Raw genomic sequence first — 23815 nt, forward strand, 5'->3', positions numbered from 1 at the left:
ATGCTATGTGGTACCTCAGACAAGGAGCTTCAAAAGGGAGGGTGTCTAAGAAAATTATAGACCAATTTCCCTAATGAATATAGATGCAAAAATTTTAAATAAAATATTAGCAAAGAGATTACAACAACTTATCTTAAGGATGTTACACTATGACCAGGTAGGATTTATACCAGAAAGGCAGGGCTGGTTCAATATTAGGAAAACTATCAGCATAATTGACCATATCAACAACAAAACTAACAGAAATCATATGATTATCTCAATAGATGCAGAAAAAGCATTTGATAAATTCAACACCCATTCCTATTAAAAACACTAGGGAGCATAAATGGAGTCTTCCTTAAAATGACGGATAGCATCTATCGAAAAACATCAGCAAGCATTATATGTAATGGGGATAAGCTAGAAGCATTTTCAGTAAAATCGGGGGTGAAACAAGGTTGTCCATTATCACCACTGTTGTTCCGTGTTGTGCTAGAAATGTTAACTGTAGCAATTAGAGAAGAAAAAGAAATTGAAGGAATTAGCTTAGGCAAAGAAGAAACAACGCTATCACTCTCTGCAGATGATAGGATGGTATATTTAGAGAATCAAGTAAAAAACTTACTTGAAATAATAAACAAATTTAGCAAAGTTGCAGGCTATAAAATAAACCCACACAAATCATAACCATTTCTATATATTACTAACAAAGCCCAGCAGCAAGAGATAGAAAGGTGAATTCCATTTAAAATTACTTTAGGCGTTATAAAATGTTTAGGAGTCTACCTGCCAAAATGGAACCAGGAACTATATGAACACAATTACAAAACACTTCACACAAATAAAGTCAGATCTAGATAATTGGAAAATACCAGTTGCTCATGGGGAGGCCAAACTAATATAATAAAAATGACAATTCTACCTAAATTAATTTACTTATTCAGTGCCATACCAATCAAACTACCAAAAATTATTTTAGAAAGCTAGAAAAAAACAATAACAAAATTCATCTGGAAGAACAAAAAATCCAGAATATCAAGGGAACTAATGAAAAGAAAAACAAAGGAAGGTGGCCTAGCTGTACCTGATCTTAAATTGTATTATAAAGCAGCAATCATCAAAACTACTTGGTACTGGCTAAGAAATAGAGTGGTGGATCAGTGGAATAGGTTAGGTATGTAAGACATAGTATTTGATAAATCCAAAGACCCCAACTTCTGGGATAAGAAATCACTATTCAGCAAAAACTGCCGGGAAAACTGGAAAAATGTATGGCAGAAACTGCGCATAGACCGACATCTTACACCCTATACCAAGATAAAGTCAAAATGGGTACCCAATTTAGTTATAAAGATTGATACTATAAGCAAACTAGAAGAGCAAGGAATAATTTACCTTTCAGGTCTATGGAGAAGGGAAGAATTTATGGCCAAGCAAATGATAGAGAACATTGTGAAATGCAAAATGGATGATTTTGATTACATTTCATTGAAAAAATTTTGCACAAATAAAGCCAATGTATCCAAGATTAAGAGGGAAGCAAAAAAATGAGAAAGAATTTTTACAATCAGTATCTCTGATAAAGGCCTCATTTCTAAAATATATAGAGAACTGAGTCAAATTTATAAGAATACAAGTCATTCCCCAGTTGATAAATGGCCAAAGGATATGAACAGGCAGTTTTCAGAGGAAGAAACTAAAGCTATCTATAGTCATATAGAAAAATGTTCTAAATCACTATTGATTAGAGAAATGCAAATTAAAACGACTCTGAGGTACCACCTCACACCTATCAGGTTGACTAACATGACAAAACAGGACAATGATAAATGTTGGATAAGATGTGGGAAAATTGGAACACTAATGCATTGTTGGTGGAGTTGTGAAATGATCCAACCATTTTGGAGAGCCATTTGGAAGTATGCCCAAAGGGCTATAAAATTGTGCATATCCTTTGACCCAACAATACCACTTCTAGATCTGTATCCCAAATCTATCATAAAAACGTGAAAAGGACCTACATGTACAAAAATATTTATAGCAACTCTTTTTGTGGTGGCAAAGAATTGGAAAGTGAGGGGATGCCCATCAATGGCTGAACAAGTTGTGGTATATGAATGTGATGGAATACTATTGTGCTATAAGAAATGATGAACAGGCAGACTTCCAAAAAACCTGGAAAGACTTGTATGGTCTGATGCTGAGTGAAATGAGCAAAACCAGGAGAACGTTGTACACAGTAACAGCCACACTGTGTGATGACTGACTTTGATAGACTTGGCCCTTCTCAGCAATGCAAGAATCTAAGACAATTCCAAAAGCCTCATGATGGAAACTGCTCTCCACACCCAGAGAAAGAACTGTGGGGCACGAATGCAGATGGGAGCAGACTATTTGCACTCCTTTTCCTTTCTTGTTTTGTTTTATTGCTTCATTCTCCTGGTTCCTCCCATTAGTTCTAATTGTTCTTTACATCATGACTAATGGGAAAATATGCTTAACGTGAATATATATGTAGAGCCTGTATCAGATTGTACACCCTCTTGAGGGGGATAGTTGGAAGGGGAGAAAATTTAAAACTCAAAATCTTGTGGAAGTGAATGTTGAAAACTAAATGTAAATTAATTAATTATAAAAAAAATAGAAGATGTCTGAGGTGCAAGGACCTTGGATTACTGAGCATCACAACCAGAAGGGGCCTAAACACATTTAATGTCAGATCTGGGAGGGCCTTGGAGTAAAGAAGGGGGAGGGGAGTCTGAGGGCATGTGAGAATGTAGAATGGAGAGCCAGAAGATCAGAAACTAGGGCAGGTCGGTTCTGGGAGGGAGGTGCCGTGCCCTAGAATGCAGGGAATATTAGAGCTGAAAGGAATTGGGGGGGGGGACATAGAGCTTCCCAGCTGGGAGTGAGGGTCCTTAGTACTGATGGAATCCAACTAAAGCTGTCCCCAGCCCCAATATTCTAATTTCCTTATGGAAGCCCCACTGAACAGCTGGCATGTCCTGATTTAACCACACAATCCGACTTGAACTATGCCACAGGCCCCCAGACTCAATGCAGAGCATGCCCCTAGCTAGCCACTGCCCCCAGATCCAGTTCACACATTTGAACAGGTGTGTTCTTGTACTCAACCACAGTCACATCATCCATTTAGCTCAAGACAGGACCACAGTCCTTAGCTATCCATCTTGACTAGCCAATAACTAGTCAATCAGAAAGCAGCACCACCAGGATGTTTGACTACTGAACCATAGAAGGGATCCCTCCCCTATTACCTGATCCCTTAACAAACCCTTCCTGCCTTTTTAATATTCACAATTTCTATTGTGTAATCAGCATCATTACACAACAAATTTGCCTGTGTTTTCTTACTAAGTTACTGGTTCCTCTTAGATCTTAACCTGCTTCTGAGGGGCATCAATCCTCAACAAATGTCTATACTTGGATTAGAGGTGGTTTGACTTTGAGGTGGTGCTGCCACAAAACACCATAAAACCACAATAGAACCAGAGAACCTAGAGTGCTGGAGGTGGGAGGGACCTTAGAACATATAACATAAGAGTGACTCAGAGTACCTGAGCTGGGAGTGAGAGGCCTTAGAAAATACAGCGTAGAGAGGGCCTTAGGACCTGAAACTCCGAGTGTCAGTCTGGACCACAAGGGATTCTAGATTGTGGGGCGCAGGATTGTAGCCCATGTATCTGGCAGTCCAGGACATGAGGGAAGGAGGAGGCCCTGATTCTTATCCATTGATTAGCGTGACTGGACCCAGGATGAGGAGGGCCTAGGGTTCTTGTTCTCTCCTCAGCCTGAATATTGAATCAGAGCTCTAGACGCTGGGCAGTGAGAGAAGGGTGAGGTCCCCAGAGGGCACAGCTGGTGTTTCCATGTACAAGCAAATGAGTCGGACCACACCCGGTGAAAAGCATTCTTACTCCAGTGCTCAGTTACCTTAAAGGTTTTTTTTCCATTAGTGTTGTATCCCTCTGCTTAACATAGGACCTTGTACATAGTGGGCTATTAATAAAGATTTGTTGGATTGTTTCATATTCATAGACTTGGAGCTATCAGGGACTTTACAGCTCAAATAGTTCAACTCCCTTACTTTTACAGAAGAGGAAACTGCGACCTCCTCAAGAGGTGAGGCGACTTCCCTAGCATGCACAGTGGCGGGGTTCCTGGTTCCAGCTGTGTGGTGATTTTCTGGACTCAGCAAGTTCCCTGAAGGCTCCTCCCCACAGCACCAGTTGAGAGGAGGCCCTTAGAGAAGTGTTGAGCAGATGACTCAATGAATGCCCTGGCCTTCTGAATCATCCAGGGGCCCGTCCTCAGTCCTCGTTCTCCTTGACCTCTCTGCTGACCCCTCACTTCTTGATACTCTCCTCTCTAGGTGTTCTCTCAGTTCTCCTAGCAGACAGCTCCCCGGTGTCCTTTGACCTTCCTTGCTCTTCCTCCAGATACCACGCTCTCATCACAGGTGTCTCACGGGCTTCTGTCCCGGCCTCTCTGCTCTTCTCCCTCAAGACTACTTCTCTTGGTGTTCTCCGCTGCTGTGGATTTAATGGCCATCCTTGTGCTGATGATTCTCAGATCTGTCTCTCTTGCCCTCACCTCACTGCTGACTTCCAATCTCGCAGCTCCAGTTGCCTTTCAGACATCTCATACTGGATGTCCAATGGACGTTTTAAAATTCAACACGTCCAAAACCAAACCCATTATCTTTCTCCCTAAACCAAGCCCTGCCTCACCTTCCCTATTGCTGTAGAGGGCAACACCACTCTCCCAGTCTGGCGCTTCTGACCTAGGAGTCATCCTGGACTCCTCACTCTCTCACCATCTCCCTCTATCTACCCCCCCCCATCCAATCTGTTCTCATAAGCTGTCAGTTTCACCTTTGTAACATCTCTTGAATATGCACCCCCCTCTTCTGACACTCCCACTGCCCTGGGCCCTCATCTGCTGCAGCAGTGGCTGGTGGTTCTGCCTGCCTCAAGTCTCTCCCGGTCCCAATTCATCCTCCATTCAGTGACCAGTGTGATATTCCTACATCGCAGGTCTGATCCGGTCAGGCATTGTTTACTCAGTAAACTTCAGTGACTCCCTGTTGCCTTCAGGGTCAAACAGAAAATCCTCTACTTAGCATTCAAAAATCTTCATAACCAACCTCCGCCACCCCAAACCCAACTATTCAAATTCTTTGCTATCACACAAAGTACTGCTATAAATATTTTGGTACATATGGGGACTTTCTTCTTATCAATGGCCTTCTTGGAGTATAAGCTAGTAAGAGAATCTCTGGGTCAAGGGGTGTGGATATTTTAGTCACTTTATTTCCATAATTCCAAATTGCTTTCCAAAATGGTCATGCCAGTTGGTAGCTCCACCCTCAATACACTGATTTGCCTGTCTTCCTACAACCCTTCCAACATTGATTATTACCATCTTTTGTCATCTTTGCCAATCTTAGCTAGGAACTGAAACCTCAAAGTTGTTTTGATTTGTATTATTAGTGACATTTATTTATGTGATTGTTAATAGTTTACAATTCTTTCGAGAATAGTTTGTTCATATCCTTTGACTACTTGTGAATTGGGAAATGGCTTCTAGTCATATACACACTATATATGTGTGTATATACATATATGCATGCACATATACGTATGCATGTATGTGTGTTCTATTTGTATATGTTGAAAACCAAACCCTTATAAATATGATGCTTAATATTAAGGTCACAGATCTATTTATATGTATTGTGGGATATGGTGTAAGGTGTTGCTCTAAACCTAGTTTCTACCAGGGTGCTTTGCAGTTTTCCCAGTTGTTCGTAATTATATAGGGAATTCTAGGTTATAGAGTTCCATTGTTTATGATTCTTCTTTCTCTAGTCTCTTCCATTAATCTGCCTCTCTGTTTTTCAACAAATATGAGATGGTTTTGATGACAGATACTTTATAATATAGTTTGAGGCCTGGAAGAGATATTCTTCCTTTATCCCTCCCTCCCTTATTATTTCCCTTGATAGATTAGAGATTTTATTTTTCCAAATAAATTTTGCCAAGTTTTATAAAGTATCCTTTTGGAAATTTGACTGGTATACTATTAAAAGTGCAAATAAGTTTTTGTAGTTTTACCATTTTTTTTTACTGTATTGACATGACCCCAGCATGAACGCTGAATGTTCCTCTAGCTTTAGCTCCCCTAAAGAGTTGTTCCTTTTTTTTTTATTTTAGGCAGTTGGGGTTAAGTGACTTGCCCAGGGTCACACAGCTAGTAAGTGTCAATTATTTGGTCTGAGGCCGGATCTGAACTCAGGTCCTCCTGACTCCAGGGCCGGTGCTCTATCCACTGCACCACCTTTAGCTACCTCTAAAGTTGTTCTTTATAGCTTTAAGAAGTACTTAACAATTTACAGGAAAGCTGAACTTCCAAACTTAACTCAGAGACAAATGAAATGTGACTTAGGTAGTTACACAAAATGTCATTGGTGATACAGAATGGGATAAATTACAGAACAGAATCCATTTGAGTTTTGCCATTTCTACATCTCTGATAAAAATCCAACCTAGTCAGAATGGATGATTTCTTAAATGAATTGTTGCATTCTTTTGACAGGATTTTATTTAAAATTTTAATTGATATTCCTTAATATTGATCTGTGGTTCTCCTTCTGTGCTTTGCCCTTCCCTTGTTTAGGTATTATGACTGTATTTGTCTCATAAAAGGAATCTGGTAAGATGTTTTCTTTCTCAATTTTTGTAGTATTGGAACTAATTGTTCTTTAAACATTTGCCAAAATTCTCCTGTGAATCCATCAAAACCAGAAGTTTTTTTTCCTTTGGAACTTCCTGTGTAGCTAGTTCTAGTACTTTTTTTTGAAATTGGGTTATTATTATCTCTCTGGAGTGTTCTGTTAGTTTGGATGTTTTATATTTTGGAATGTAGCCCTCTGTTTTTGGTGTATTCTCAGTTTTGTTAGCATATAAATGTGTAATAAGTTATGATGATTTTTATTTTTTCTGGTTTTGTGATTTTACTTTGTGAATTTGCTATTTTGTATTTATTTGATTTGATTTTCTGCCTTTTTAATCAGATTACACAAAATTTAATCAACTTTTAAATCTTTTCCGAAAAATAGCTTTTAATTTTATCATTTCTATAGGTTTTCACTGCCAGTTTATAGCTCTTCTTTTAGGCTTATTTTAGGTTTACTTGTTGGATTTCCAATTTTTTTAAATGAATATTCAGTGTATTAATCTTCTGTTTTTTTGTTAATGTATGTTTGTAGGGAAATTATTTTTCTCCTGAGGACTGCTGTAGCGGCATCCCAGAAATTGTGGTATGTTGTTTAATCATTATAACTTTGTAACTTTCTGTTACATAATTATTGTCTCTATGATTTGTTCTTTAACGCACTCGTTACTTAGGATTTCATTGTTAATTTTTCATTTAGGTCTGTGCTTCCTGGATTGATTAATATTTTTATTGTGTTATGATCTATAAAGGGAGTTGGGTTTTTTTAAACTGTTTCTGCCTTTTTACCTTTGTTTGCAACATCTCTGTTCCAGAATAAAGTCAGTTTTTGTAATAGTTCCATGTGGTGCTGGGAAATTCATATGTTCTTGAGCAGTCACCTTCAGAAGACTCTGAATCTTTTTTTTTTCCAAATCTTTTAATCAGTCAAGATCTGCTTTTTAGCCCTTCCTCTCCAACTCACCCTCCCTTTGAGAACATAAGAAAAACAAACCCATTACAAATATGCATATGCAAATATCCACATTAGCCACCTCCTCAAACATTGACACATTGTGAGTCCTTTATCCCTTTTTCAGGAGGTGGGTAACATGTTCCATCATTAGTCCTTTGGAATCCTGGTTGGTCATTATACTGACAAGTTCAGCACATGAGTGTTCCATCATATATACCATAACTTGTTTATCCATTCCTCATTTTATGGACACCTCCTTAGGTTACCATCCTTTGCCACCTCAAAAAGTTATAAATATTTTCATATTTCCTAAGAGTTTGCTTTGCTTAGGGCTGATCCCTCTATTAGTGTACCCTCCCTCTAATTCCCCCTCCCCCTTCTCCCCTTTTCCTCCTATTTCCCTATTGGATGAAATGTATTTCTATACTCAACTGTATGTATGTGTGTGTGTCTATGTGTGTATACTTCCCCCCTTTTGACTATTTCAAATGAGAATGAGGTTCAAGAGTCAGCTACAACCCTCCCCCCATGCCCTCCTCCATATTTGTATAGACATCTACTTGAGGACTCTGATTATGTAAAATCATTTTCCCTAACCTTCCTTCCCACCCCCTTTTTTACAGTTTATTTAACTATTTCCTAACTAATGGGCATCTACTTTGTTTCTGAGTCCTTGACACAGAAAAATGCTGATATAACCATTTTTGTCTGTATAAGAAATTTGTCCCTATGATTGACCTGTCTGGGATGTATGCTTGTTTGTGGTATTGCTGCATCAAAAAGTACATACATTTTTGTGACTTTTATGATTCTAAAACGTTTTCCAAAATGGCTGGACCAATTTATAGCTGTACCAACAATGCATTTAGTGTACCTGTCTTCCTCTAGTCTCTCTAAGATGACATGTTTATCTCTAGTTATCTTTGCCACTCTGATGACTATGAAATGAATTCTGTTTCCTAACCAAGTGGTGCAGTGTACCTTCTTCCACTGTCCTCTGACTTTATAACCTTTACTACTTAGGTCATATAACCGTTTTGTGGCATATGAATGAATGAATGAGTATTTATTAAGCACTTACTATATGCTATATCCACTGTGCTGAGTTCTGTGAATACAAACAGAAAAGCAATCCCTGCTCACTTTCTGACAGAGGGAGACGAGGCCTAGAGGAGGTTTCATCTCTAAGTCAGGTGGAGGCACCTTGGGCCTTGGGCTACAGAGATAAAGCATGTGGTAATACAGTTCCCTTAATGGTATTTCTATAGATAAAATCGTCTATTTCTGCTGTTGAATCATTTAACAGTGCCAACGGCTTTGGTGCTGAGAATTGGCTTTTCCCAATCTTTAGTAGCCGGGCTGGCTGAGGAAACATAAAATGGCTCAACATTCTCATTTTACATGTGAGGAAACTGAGGGCCAGAGAGGTGAAATGACATATCCAAGGTCACACAGGGACTAAATAGTGACTGTCAGAGCTGTGATTTGCCTCCAAAATTGGCTCTCCTCCTCTACTCTTGAGTTATTTTGAATGGAATTTCTCTATCTTAAGATGCATTGGATTAAGATTCTACCAAGAAGTCAGCTAAGGAGGGATAGTAAACTCTAAAGAATGGAATGCAGAAGCCACAAAGTACAATAATTCTAATGAAAAAGAAAAATGAGTTATTTGAAGATGTACAGGGAACACATTCACCAATGTTTTTTGAGCTATGGACAGAAGGTGGAAGTGAAGGACGGCAAAAGGCTGAGTGGGCTATGATCTTATTAGAATAGTGCCGGCCGTGCTAGAGCTCAGAATGAGGAAAGCTGTTCTTAAAGAGAGATTGGGGGCAAGAGGAGGACCAAAGCAGGGATGGACTGGACAGTAGGGAGAAGGCAGAGGCAATTAGGCTTCTGCTTCAGGCCTGGAAATTATTGGACGCTCATCAAGTGAGGAGATCTAAGCGAGGACATAGCTGCTCTTTCACTCATGTTACTTAAGCCAAATAAAGGACATCATGAGGGTGCAGAAAGAACTGGTGGATGTAATTGCTTAAATGCAGTTAGTGATATCTGAAAAACTGGGGAGAATAGGAGAGGCGCCACAGTATTAGAGAAGGGCAAATGCCCCAGTTTTGAAAAAGGGGAAGAGAAAAGATTGAACAAACTATAGGCCAGTGAGCTTGACGTCATTCCTAAGAGAATTCTAGGTTCCACGACCCAAGAGTTGGTTAGTGAACATCTAGAAAAGCAACAGGTGATTGCTTCATCAAGAACAGGTCCAACCAGATTTATCTTATTTCCTTTGGGGGGGGGGGGGGGGACAGGACTTTTTTTCATGTATTGATATAATCAGGTGTTTTTGTTGTTTCTATGCTTGATTGTGCTCATTGTTTTGCTAATGAACCACTCTCCTATCCGTGGTACAAATCCAGCTTAGTCAGAGTGAATAATTTTTTACAATTACTGCCTTAGACATTTTGCTCAGATTTTATTTAAGATTTTCACAACATTCATTAGTGAGATTACTGATCTATAGTTCTTTTATTTCCTTTTCTTTCTCTCTGGTTTTGGTATCAAGACAGTATTTGTCACAGAAAAAAATGTTTAGTAGAACGCCATCTTTCTCCATGACTGAGAACGATTTTATATTATGAGTATTAATTGCTTCTTTAAACATTTCATTGAATTCGCTTAAAAATTAATCTTCATTCTTTTGGAGTTGTGGTTTGTGACTGAGTTATTAGAGTTCCAAAGTCTTTCAGAGTTCCTCTTCTCTATATTGTATCACTGTACAAATGGTTCTCCTAATTCTCACTTCTCTCTACATCGATTCATAAAGATCTTCTCAGTTTCCTCCATTTCATCATTTCTTATGACACAATTCTATTACATTCATATATCAAAATTTGTTTAGCCATTTCTCCAGTAGGAGAAATGCCTTAGTTTTCAGTTTGGGGCTACCACAAAAAGAACTGTTATAAATATTTTGGTCCCTAGATCCTTTTCCTCTTTCTTCGATTTTTGGGGGTGTATAGGCCTATACTACTTGTCTATCCTGAGACCTGGATGTTCTAGGACTTAAATCCTAGGACTTGGATACTGGTAGTTCCTTGGAGGGTACATACAGTCTCCCACCTACCAAAGTTCCTTCCCTTCCCAATCTGCCCCACTAGGTCAAGAGACTTCACCTCCCTCTTCTGACAGGGCTAGGTTGGGCAAGAGTGTGTTTTTCAATTCAAAAAAACATTTATTAAGTACCTCCTATGTGCTAGGCAATATGTTAAGCACTGGGGATACAGAAAGAGGCAAAAGACAGCCGCTGCCTTCAAGGAGCTTACAGTCCAATGGGGGAGAAAACATGCAAACAAATATGTACAAAGCAAGATATGTATAGGGTAAATAGGAAGTCATAGAGGGAAGGCACTGGAATTAAGAGGGGTTGGGGAAGGCTTCCTGTAGGAGGTGGGATTTTTATTTTTTATATAATATTTTATTTTTTCCCCAATTACATGTTAAAACTATTTTTTAAACATTTCAAAAAAAGTTTTGAGTTATGAATTCTATCCCTCCCTCCCCGCTCTGTGAGCAATTCAATATAGGTTATATATGTGTAATCATGTAAAACATTTCCATATTAGTTGTTTTGTACAAGAAGACTCAAAAGAAAGTGAAAAATAGCCTGCTTCAGTCTGTATTCAGACAGTGTCAGTTCTTTCTCTGGAGGAGGATAGCATGCTTTATCATGAGTCCTTTGGGACTGTCTCGGATCACTGTGTTGCTGAGAAGAGCTAAGTCATTCACAGTTCTTCATCAAACAATATTGCTGTTAGTGTGTACAACATTCTCCTGGTTCTGTTCACTTCACTCTGCATCAGTTCTTTTCCAGGTTTTTCTGAAATCATCCTGCTTATCATCTATTATAGCACAATAACATCCCATCACAATCACATACTATAGCTTGTTTAACCATTTCCCAATTTATGGGCATCCTCTCAATTCTTAGCCACCACAAAAAAGAGATGCTATAAATATTTTTGTACAAATAAGTCCTTTTCCCCTTTTTTGATATCTTTGGGATACAGACCTAGTGCTGGTATTACTGGGTATGCACAGTTTTATAGCCCTTTGGGCACAATTTCAAATTGCTCTCCAGAATGGTTGGATCAGTTCACAACTCCACCAACAGTGCACTAGAGGTGGGATTTTAGTTGGGACTTAAAGGAAGCCAGGAAGGTCAGTAGTCAGAGCAGAGGAGAGAGAGCATTCCAGGTGTGAGGGACAGCCAGAGAGAATGCCCAGAGCTGAGAGATGGAGGGTCTTGTTCATGCAACAGCCAGGAGGCCAGTGTCAGTTGATTCAAGAGTACATGTTGGGGAGTAAGGTGTAAGAGGACTGGAAGGGTAGGAGGGGACTAGGTTAGGAAGGGCGTTGAATGCCAAGCAGAGGATTTTGTATTTGCTCCTAGAGGCAACAAGGAATTACATAGCTCACATTCTCCCTATTTTCACCCTGACCAAGTGTCTCTTCATCTGTGTAACTAGCAAACTCTCACCTCTCTCTTTTTTAACCTAATGATGTGAGAACATCATTAATTAAATCCATGACGAGTTTTTTCTTCTTCCTTTCTTAATACCCTTAATTCTTTAGCCTTCTAATCCTTTAGCTACAATTCTGGACTACTCAGTTCCTTTGAAGCTAAAGACTTTCTCTTGGCTCCCTGAAATATTTGGTTTTTGATGCTAAAATTCTGATTTAGCCACCATACTCTGGTGATTGAAATACGGGAGCGCAGCCCTGGGCCTCGGCCTGCCTCCCTGTACTTGTTCACCTTCTCTGTTCACTGGTGGTTAAGAGTTTTGATGACTATGGTTTATAACCTTTGATCCTGTCTTATTGCTACAGCTAGAACATCTAGAATGATGTCATGAGAATGGGATTGTGGAGAGGGGATATCCTGGCTTTATTTTTGTTTACTAAAACATCTTGTAGCGTCTCCACTGCCAACAATGCTGGCTAGGCTCTTTATCCAAGTTCTTTCTGAAGCCTTTGTAGTACTCGTGTGGTTTTTGTTCTCTTTGGTGCTTATGTTTATTGTTTTCCTAATGTTAACCATCTTTATGACTCTAACCTAGTCGTGGTGAATCATTTTCTAGATAGACTGCTCCATAAGGATTTTATTTGGAAATTTTGCATCAGTGTTCATTAGGTAGGTTGATGTTGTCTTTCTCTGTAGACCACGTATGTGTCCCTCTGTAGCTATCTCAATATAACATCTACGATGTTACAGCCTGGAGCAGTGGAAAGAGCACAAGTTTGGGAGTCAGAAGACTTTAAATCTAGGCTCTGCTACTTTGTGTGACCCTGGACAAGTCACTTGACCTGAGCCTCAGTTTCTCATTCATAAAACCAAATGGACCTGAAAGTCCTTCCAATGCCAAGTCCATGATCCCATATTTTCTGACTTTATCTGTATTTATGGATCTGTGTTTCTATGCCTGTAATGTTCTCCCTTTTCACCTTCATCTCATAGAATCTAGGGCTTCCTTCAAGACTGAGCTCAAATTGGGATTGTGTATGTACAATTTCATCCATGAGAAATGGCGAGAGAACAATGCTTCACAATAACACAAACTTCAGATCTTCTTCAAGATAAAGGACCATATTTATTGCCTATCATCTGGTGCAGTACAAGCTGTAGGCTGGCCTACATTTGGTCCCACTGAGGCCACCACCACTATTCTTGGAGTATTTATGGATGTCTTCACCATTTAACATTTATAAAAACTATGCTACTGTTTTTATTAGGTTTCTATCTTTCTTTAATATGTTACTGACAAAGTGTTGGCCTGGAGTCAGGAAGAGCCAAGTTCAAATCTGGCCTCAGACAAGCACTACCTGTGTGACCCTAGGCAAGTCACTTAGCCTCTGTTTGCCTAATCTACTGGAGAAAGAAATGGCAAACCACTCCAGTGTCTTTGCCAAGAAAACTCCAATGGGACTGGACATGATTGAACAAAAACAACTTGGCACAGTAGCAAGAACTTGATAATGAATTGACTAATGATATTAGGTTATAGTTCCCTTATTATTCCCAGGTTTAGATGCTAGGTTTCTATTTGTTTCATGAATTGAGTGTGAATAATGGAGGGAAGTCTCTTTTGAAGAGGAACAATTTGCGCTGGGCCTTGACAGATGGCTAGGATCTAATAGGATCAGAGATAGATCGGGTCCAACCCCACGCTGAGACAGAGAAGTTAAATGACTTGTCTAGAGTCTGACCAAGGCAGGATCAGCACCGAGAGGCAGAGGAGGGTTCCTGGAAGTCTTCCTTTTGTCTTAAAACTCTTCTGGGCTTAGTGGACTCAGAGTTCCACATGCTGATCTGGCAGCCAAGAAAGCAGATGTGACCTCAGGCTACATGGAGCTTGTCCCTAGCCTGTGAGGTATTAGAAGAGCAATTAGCCTTGTTCCGTTTGACTGCAGAGGCAGATTTAGGCTTGCTGTGAGGAAGAAGCTTGCTAAGCATGAGTGCCATCAAAGCAAAGGCTGAAAGACCACTTGTCACCTCTGTTTTGGGGCTTCTTTTGGGAAGTCACTGACTGCTGACTGAGGTCCCTTCCAACTCTGAAATTCTGTAAATAGTTCAGGTCTTAATAATAGGTCAGTGATTGGGATGGGACATCATAGTGACATTGTTAGAATTCTTCAGTGCCATACAGAGATTTACATCTGTGCCAACAGACTGAGAGCCTAGAACTTTCTACATTGGTCAGATTGTCTAGAGGGAAAAAAAGGCAAAAATTGAGATGGCATCAGGGTGTGATCTTCAAAGGTAGCAGATTTTCTTGGTCTTGCATAATCCCAGTTTACCATATCAGATACACACTTGAGCGGGAAGAGAAAAAACAGGAGATGAGACAGAAAGGGGGCAGCAGGCATGTGAACAAATGAAGTGCCAGAGCCCCAGCTCTCTGCCAACCTTTTTTTCTCATGGTGCTGGTTCTCTTCACTATCAACAACCATGAAGGGTCATGGTCCAGTTTGGCTCCAGACAAGCGTGAATCTAGGTATGGTTCCCAGACTCATGATTTTAGCCCCAAATAAGAACCACTTCCATGCCCCAGGGTGCACCCATTGTATCTGGAGCATCTGGCCTTCTAGGCTCTTTGCAGAAGGCCGCTGACTCCCTGCACACTCTTCCAGGAGGCTTCTTGGGTTACTCTTCACCTGGGTATTCTCTTCAGGGTCCTGCTGGCTCCTCCTCTCCCCAACTCAGAAGGCAATATCTTGGGTTCCCTACAATCAAAACATTTATGTATTGTTAAGCCCAATCAAACTTACATTTCTCCAAAACACGGTATTTGCATTACAAGAGTTATCTTTTGTCTCAGTACCTGGACAGCCTTCTTTGTGTATTGGAGCTGTGGCATTCCCTGGAGGTCAGTCATCATTATAAATGTAAAGTGACTTATTCAGGAAATCACTTACAAGCAAACTCAGAAGAAGCAAGTGTCCCAATCGCTAGTTACTCTTTTTTTGGTTTGTTTTTTTTTTTTTTTTGGCTAGGCAATGGGGTTAAGTGACTTGCCCAGAGTCACACAGCTAGTAAGTGTCAAGTGATTAGTCTGAGGCCGGATGTGAACTCAGGTCCTCCTGACTCCAGGGTCATTGCTCTATCCACTGTGCCACCTAGCTGCCCCTCCCTCTAGTTACTCTTAAACAGGTAGTATAACAATAACTGTAGGCAGAGAAGAAGACAGCACTGGACCAAAAAGGAGTAGAATTTACTCATAGAATATGTTCCAAGGGGACTGCTAGGTGGTGCGGTGGATAGAGCACCGGCCATGGAGTCAGGAGGACCTGAGTTCAAATGCGACCTCAGACACTTGACACTTATTAGCTGTGCAACCCTGGGCAAGTCACTTGACCCCACTGCCTAGCCAAAAAAAAAAAAAAGAAAAGAAAAAAGAATATGTGTCAAAAGAGAGCATCTTGCACCAACAGGTTATCCTTTTCAAAGGATGTTAAGTGGGTAAAATCTCAGGTCCCAAAATGTTTTAAGAATATATTTTAATTCAATATCTTTTTTTCTAAATGGACTGGTAAAAGTGATCTCTTTGGCAAGGAAAACTGAAAAGGAAAATCTAGTAACTTCAATTAAAGTATTTACTACTATGGTAATACCTTGCAAGATATTCCGTGCTTTTTACAATTGTTCTGTTTGCCAAAAGTATCATGATTTCTGTAAAGTGAATCCAAATTTCCAAATGACTTCCATTATGAAAGTGGGCATGTATTCTTATGGGGAAAAAATCCTCCAGTAGACTGAGCAGAGAACTCTTGGTAAGGAAAGCACAGTCTCTTTCTAGTATTTGATCTTTCTTTTTCATTAACTACAGTCCTTGGTAATTCTTTCCCCAGTCCTAAAGAGCACTGGAGTTAGCATCAGAGGGCCTACGTTCAAATGGCTATTTGAACATTGTTTCTTCATCTCTACAGTCACTTAGAGTTCTAACTATGTGTGATTCCTCACCTCCCCACCAACACACCAGAAACTTCCCCAGAAAAAGAAGCTGAACCTCAGGAATTAGTATTAATATTTGCCTATTCCCATCTTTTCTCATTGTGCATATTTTCTGGAAATGAGGTAAAACCTCAGAGTTTCTTTGATTTGCATTTTTTTCATTATTGATTTGGAACACTGTTGCATGTATTTATTAATAGTTTGCAGTTCTTCTTTTGAGAACCATTCAAAGCCTTGACCATTTATTCTGTTGGGGAGTGGTTTGGAGTCTTATATAATTTATCTTGAATATCAGACCTTTGTCAGTGATATTTGATATAAAGATTTTTTTTCCCTCTGATGGACTATTTCCCTTCATGCAAGAATTATCTATTTTATCTGTTGTGATTTAGATATATATGTATGTATGTTTATATTACATCTGTATCTATGCATACTCACACATATACATCTATATCTACCTATTTCTTCTTTGATTAAAAATGTACTCCTAGCCTTCGCTGTACAAGGGGCCTTTCCTGGCTCTCCTCTACATGGTATGCCTTGTATTATTCAGGTCACCCATCCATTTTGAGTCCACTGCAATATGGTATGCAGTATGGCACTGAACCAGATGGCAGCCAGATTGCTTCCAGTTTCCCTAGCAATTCTTGTCAAATAGGAAGTTCTTCCCTGGGTTTTGGGGTTTATTGAACATTGAGTTGAGTTCAGTTGTTTCTCTTTTTCTATGTCTAATCTGTTCCCCTGCTCTCTAATCATTATCATTTTGACATAACTGAGATGGGAAAGTAGTTTCCCTTGCAATACTAATTTTTTTCCAGATGAAATTTTATATTTTCTCTAGCTCTATAAAGCAGTGATTTGGTAGTTTAATTAGCATTGCCTAGCCCTGAGCATCCCTCCAGTTTTTGAATTCATGACCTTTATTTAAGGAGCTCTTTGTCTTAAGAAGCAAGGTACATAAGTCTTAGCTATGGAGAGACCATAAGACATCCACTGAATGTATTTATCTTACAGTCTCTACACACTAAATCTAGTTCTTGAGGTATCTGGGTCTTAGAGATACCCCTAAACCAAGACCTAGACTCCTCAAAACATAAAACATAAAACTATACAGATCATTAAAGGACATTGAGACATTCATCAGGGAACTCATTAGGGAACTCAAATCCAAGAATGTGAGACATCAGGACCTTGACATGTAGATACCACAAGACAGATCTCTAGATCTACGTTTAAGGCGTGCCCTCAAGACTGATCTCTGGGCCTTGAACCTCACAACACAGAGACCTAGAATCACATCTTCAAGATGTAATGTGTGGATATCACAGAGCAGATCTCTTGGTCTAGGATTTGAGGTTTTGATGTTAGTCTATTTACCTTAATTAAGTGCCTACGGTGTACCGGATAAACTGGGGGTAATCTTGAGGAAAGTCTTCTTCCAGAGGATGGGATTGAAGCTGAGAGATATGGAGGGAAAGTATTCCAGGCATGAGGGACAGCCACCAACAACATGTGGAGTCAGGAGGAGTGTATCAGTCGAGGAACACGGAGGCTAGTATCACTGGATTGCAGAGTCTGTGAAGGGGAATAAAATGTAAAAATACTGGAAAGGTAGGAAGAGGCCAGGCATATTATGAAGGAAGTTTGACAAGTGAGTGAAGGATGGATTGGAGTGGGAAGAGGCTCTATTTATTGCAATGGGCCAGGCGAGGATGGTGGTGAGGAGTCAAGAATGACACGTAGGGTGTGAAGCTGGGTGTCTAAGAGAATAGTGGAATCCTCAGTAGTAATGAGAAAGATCAGAAGAGAGTAGGGTTTTGAAGGAAAGACTGAATTTAAGATGTCTAAAAGGCAACTGGAGTTGGAGGCTAGGAGTGGACCAGGAGAACTGGATAAGAAATGATCATTGAAATCATGGGAACAAATGAGATCATAAAATGAAATACTATATAGGGAGAAAAGAGCCATGGGGGCCATCCACAGTGAATGGGCCTCACCTGGATGAAGATCCAGCAAAGGAGAATGAGAAAGCACACAGGTAGGAAGAGAACAAAGAGAGATGATGTCACAAAAACCTAGGGGAAAAGGGAGACAAGAAAGTGGCAACAACTACAGAGAGATCTAGAAGGATGAGGACCCAGAAAAAGGACATTAGAGTTGTCAATTAAGAGATGATTAGTGACTTTAGAGAGCAGTTTTCTGATTGCAAAAAATTTCTCCCCACCTCCCATGGCCCTCCCTTCCTTCCAATCACTTCCACCTAATATTTATTCAGTTATGAAAGCAAAACCAAACAAATGCCTTCCCTTTACAAAGCACTTGATTTAAATTTTCTTATTATGCAAAAGAGCAAACTGAGGCCTGGAGAGATTACCACCAGAAAAATACTCTTACGCTGCAAACTGCAAACAACTAATGGTTAAATTTAACAATTCCACAGAAAAAACAACCTCAGGAAGGAATGAAATGATGTTTCAGAGAGCAAAGGAGCTCATGATGCAACCCAGTGTGCCATATCCTGAAACTTGGAACCTAATCATTAAAGGACATTGGGACATTCATCAGGAGAACCTGAGTTCAAATCCAGTGTCAGACCAGACACTTGACACTTACTAGCTATATGACTCTAGGCAAGTCATTTAACCCCAACTGCCTCACCAAAACAAAAAACAAAACAAAAACAAAAACAAAAAAAGGATAGGACATTCAATTAAAGAGGCATTTGAAGAATTCTTAGAAAGACGATGAGACCTAAACAATCATTTGCTTTTCAACCACCCCAGACAACAGAAATACAAGAAAGGTAAATAAACAGAGCAACCAAAGACAAGTACAAGAAAGTAACAACCAAGTACACAAAGAGATAAGGTGAAAACAGACAAATCTAAGAGAGGGTGGACTAAGAGAACTGGCCTGGAAAACCTGGAAAGCTAACCCTCACAAAACCAAAGGATGAGAGGGTAAGATAGAGGGGAGTATGTGATATATCCAGATCAAGTCTAAGGTTAACAATGAAGGGAAAATAATTCCTATAGTCTCTCAGGAAGAAGAGAACCTATAGGAGAGTGGATGAGAAGGCAAAGGGGGGAAAGAAATGGGGAAATCGCGTTTCAGTAGTAAGAGGGTTCCCGCTGTGGGAGAAGAAAGATATTCTCTAAAGGAGGATTGGGACCTTAGTGCAAGGACTTGGTGCTTAGAAACCATGCATCCTACCTCCGCAGAGTTCTTCGAGGCAAGCGACCTCCTGAAGAGTGGGAAGGTCATGGATCCAGGGAAGAGGCTTCATGCTAAATGGGAAAAAATTACCATGGGGAGAGCAAAAAAATAAAAATGAACTGCATAAACAGGGAAATAGGAAAAATTCCTACCATGGGGCAGTAGCTACTCTATCGCCCGCAAGGTAATAACATAGAAACTGTAGAGGAAGGAACCCAAAATAGGCACCTCACAAGCTTTAATGCTGTAAGAAACTAAAAAAGTATAAGGCCCATGAATCAAAGATGGAAAGTCTAGAAAGGCAGGGAATAATATGTAATGAAGAAAATGAGAGAAAGAAAAAGGAACTTATACATTTAGTTCTGTTTACAAAATAAGGAAAAAATACATAAACCTAACTCATAACTTTAAATTGAAACAATCCAATAAAATTAAAAGGTGACAAACTGGATACGAAAACAAAACCCCACACTGTTGCTTACAAGAAATACACCTATAAAACAAAGACATACACAGAATAATGATTGTCTCAGTAGATGCAGAAAAAAAGCCTTTGACAAAACACAAAACTCATTTATGCTATAAAAAAACAACCCTACAAAGTAATATCACAAAAGCCATCTATCTAAAACCAAAAGCAAGCATCGTATGAAATGGGGATATGCTAGAACTTTTCTAAATTAATATGACAGTAAAGGAAACTCTCCCCCATAATTATTTGATATAGTACTACTAAGACGACAAGATAAGGAGATTAAAGGTATAAAGATAGGTAAAGAGGAGATAGAACTATCCCTATATTCAGGTGATAAGATAGTTTGCTTAGAAAATCCTAGCAAATCAGCTAAGATATCAATTGAGACAATTAACAGCTTCAGCAAATTTTCAGGTTACAAAATAAACCCTCAAAAATAATATTTCTATATAATAACAAAATCCAAGATGCAATGATAGAAAGGGAAGATAATATTCAGTGTTCATGGCTGGGCCTGTCAATATAATAAAAATGACAAAATGATACCAGAGTTAATTCACACTTGTAATGCTATACCAATCAAACTATCAAAGGCATATTTTACAGAACTTGATTAAATAACAAAATTTATTTGGAAAAACAAGATAAAGAATATCAAGGGATATTGATATGATGAAAAGAGATAGCAATGAAGAGGGAAGAGCAGTTACTGTATTCTAAAGTAGCAGTCTTTGGATCCATCTGGTATTGCTTAAAAAATGGGGAGGCAGAACAATGGAACAGACTAGACAAGGGAGAATCAGAAATAATGGAACTTAATATCCCAGTGTTCAATAAACTAGAAAACATGAATTATTTAGGAAAGAACTCCTTATTTAATAAAAAACATCTGGGACAACACTAAAGCAACCTGGCAGAAATCAGGATTAGACTAACACCTTATACCATGTTCCAAAATACATCTAAATAGATCTGTGACCTTAAAATTAAAGACTATACTATTAAAAAAAATTAAGCAGATCCCACCTCTCACAGATATGCATAGGAGATGTATGGGAAAAAATCTGTTATCACATTTTTCTGTTAATTGTTTATATGTCTTGGATATTAAAATACATTCCCCAATACATGAGTGGTCACAGGATATGAACAAACTGTTCTCAAAAGAATTACAAAATGTTGACAGCCACATGAAAGAATGCTTCTATTACTACTAATAATAGAAATATAAATCAAAACAACTGCTATTTCATGTTACACCCTGCAAATTGGCAAATACAATAAAAGATGAGAGTAATCAATATTGGAAGGGGTTGTGAGAAGATAGGCTGGAACTAGAGAAATAAAGTGACTAAAATGCCCATCCTCTTTGACCCAGAGATTCTTTTCTTTTTTTAACCTCTTTTGCCAATTGGGTTAGTTTATTTTTTAAGGTGTTATTTTCTTCAGTATTTTTTTGGGTCTCCTTTAGCAAACTGTTGACTGGTTTTTCATGATTTTCTTGCATCACTCTCATTTATCTTCCCAATTTTTCCTCTACTTCTCTTACTTGCTTTTCAAAATCCTTTTTGAGCTCTTCCACAGCCTGAAACCAATTCATATTTTTCTTGGAGGCTTTGGACGTAGGAGCTTTGACTTCTCAGTCAAAGACTTAGTCTTAGACTGTTGTCTTCTTCTGGTTGTATATTTTGATCTTGTCACCAAAATAAGATTCTGTAGTCTGAGTTTTTTTCCTCTGTTTGCTCATGTTCCCAGACAATTACTTGACTTTTAAACTCTTTGTTAAGGTAGGGGTCTGCTTCCAGTGTGGAAAGTGTACTGTCCCAAGCTTCGGGGGTTTTGTGCAGCTGTTTTCAGAGATAGTTCTAGGGACCTGTAAATTTTCAGTTCTTCCAAGGTGGTATGATCAAATGAGAGTGTTTACTCCTTTCCTGGCCTGTGCTCTGGTCTATGGGTGACCACAAGCACTCTTTTCTGCCTTGGAACTTTGAGGAGGATTCCCTCTCCACTGCTGCCACAAGTTCTGCTATACCAGCGCTCCTCCTCAATCCAGGACTACAACCCAGGACTGGGACCCAGATCCAAGCATGGGCAAAGCAAGAGAATCCTGCATTTGTGCCAGCAAAGAGATCCCTGCAATCCCCCTCTGATCAGCTGCTTAATTCCCCCATTGTCCGTGGGCTGAGAGTTCCAGAAGCAGCCACTGCTGCCACAGTGGCCACTGCCCTGGGGCTGTGCTAGGGCCAGGACTGGACCAGGCTTCTCTCTCACCCAGGTCTAACAGACCTTTCCCACTGACCTTCTAAGCTGTCTTTGGCGTTTGTGGGTTGAGAAGTCTGGAAACCGCTACAGGTCCCCTTGATTCAGTCTCCTGAAGCCTGTTCTGTCTTTGCCTGCTCAGCCCACACTGAACTGCACTCCTCTCCCAGCCCAGCACTACAGACCTTTCCTATCAACCATTCAGGTTGTTTTGGGCCAGAAAGTTGTTTTACTCTGTCTTTTTGTGTGTTCTACTGCTTTAGAATTTGTTTAGAGCCGTTTTCATAGGTATTTGGAGGGGTTTGGGGGAGAGCTCAAGCAAGTCACTGCTTTTACTCTGCCATCTTGGCTCCACCCCCTCCAACCCAGAGATTCTTTTACTAGGCTTATACATAACTTCAAGGAAGCCCTTGATAAGAAGTCCCCATATATGTCAAAATATTTTTAGTAGTACTTTTTGTGATAGGTTATTTGCTATTGGCTAGGGAATGGCTAAACAAATTGTGGGTACATGAATGTAATAGAAGAGAAGCAAGGAAAGAGTTACATGAACTGACATAAAATGAAATAAGCAGAGCTAAGGAAGCGATACCCATAATGACTACAAGGGAAGCAAAACCACAAAAAAAGGTATGAGGACAGACATTCCCACCTCATCTCTTTTTAGAGAAGGGAGGTCCACAAGTATTTTCAGACCTTTTCAATGTATAGTTATGCCCATTTTTTTCCTCTTATCTTTGTTTTTCATTTTCTGCCTTTAAAAATACTATCTGTTAAACTATAGTGACATAAAAAAAGCATTCTAATCAATAAAAGCTAATTATCCATTCTGTCTTAGAAGTGGTGATAGAGATAGCAGGGGGATAGTTTAATAATGCACCTTATATTTTTGGAGAATAGATTTCAGATATTTCAGAGAAAAGATATGTAAAGTGTTACAAACAAAAACAATGTAAGAAATCGTAGGACCATAGTTTTAGAGATGAAAAGGACCTTAAAGGTCATCTATTCAACTCCCTTATTTTACACATGAGGCCCAAAGAAGTGAAGGAATTTGCTTAGATCACACAGAAGTGGCAGGGTAAGGATGTGAAGCAGGTCCTCGGACTACCAATACAGAAACTCTTTCCAGTGCTTCATACAAATTTCCCAAGTTAGCCCAGAAGCTACGTGAAGCTCTTTGTATTCGAAGTGGTCTTCAAATCAGCTTGGAAATTCGTGATATTTAAACAATTCAGGAAGTAACTAACACAAATTATTTTAAGTAGAAGGGAGAAACAAGGGCATCCCCAACACTAGCCCTATGAGGGAGTCTCTGAGACATTGTTCCATCATGAGAAAACAGAGGAAATACTGTGAGGCTTGGATTCACACACACAAAGAGTTTGTGGAAGAAAAAGATCAAACTCAAGAGGGAAACAGGCAGGAAGGATTAGTCATAAGCAAAACAAGTTCTAATTTTGGAGGGTGGATTAATGAAGGAGGGATTAAAGGAAACAAAAAGGGAAACTTGGTGATCCAGGTTTGGGTAAGGGGAAGAGGAGAGGCCATTGGAGCAGAAGTAGGCTTGAGCACATTCTATCTCTTGTGTGAGGAGTAAGAAGAAGAAAAAACCTAAGTGTGTAGGATGGATCCCAGGCCTGTTGGGAAGGAGTTCACC

Source organism: Vombatus ursinus, unplaced genomic scaffold, assembly GCF_900497805.2.
Source record: "Vombatus ursinus unplaced genomic scaffold, bare-nosed wombat genome assembly UNPS02004691.1, whole genome shotgun sequence".
Taxonomy (NCBI): domain Eukaryota; kingdom Metazoa; phylum Chordata; class Mammalia; order Diprotodontia; family Vombatidae; genus Vombatus; species Vombatus ursinus.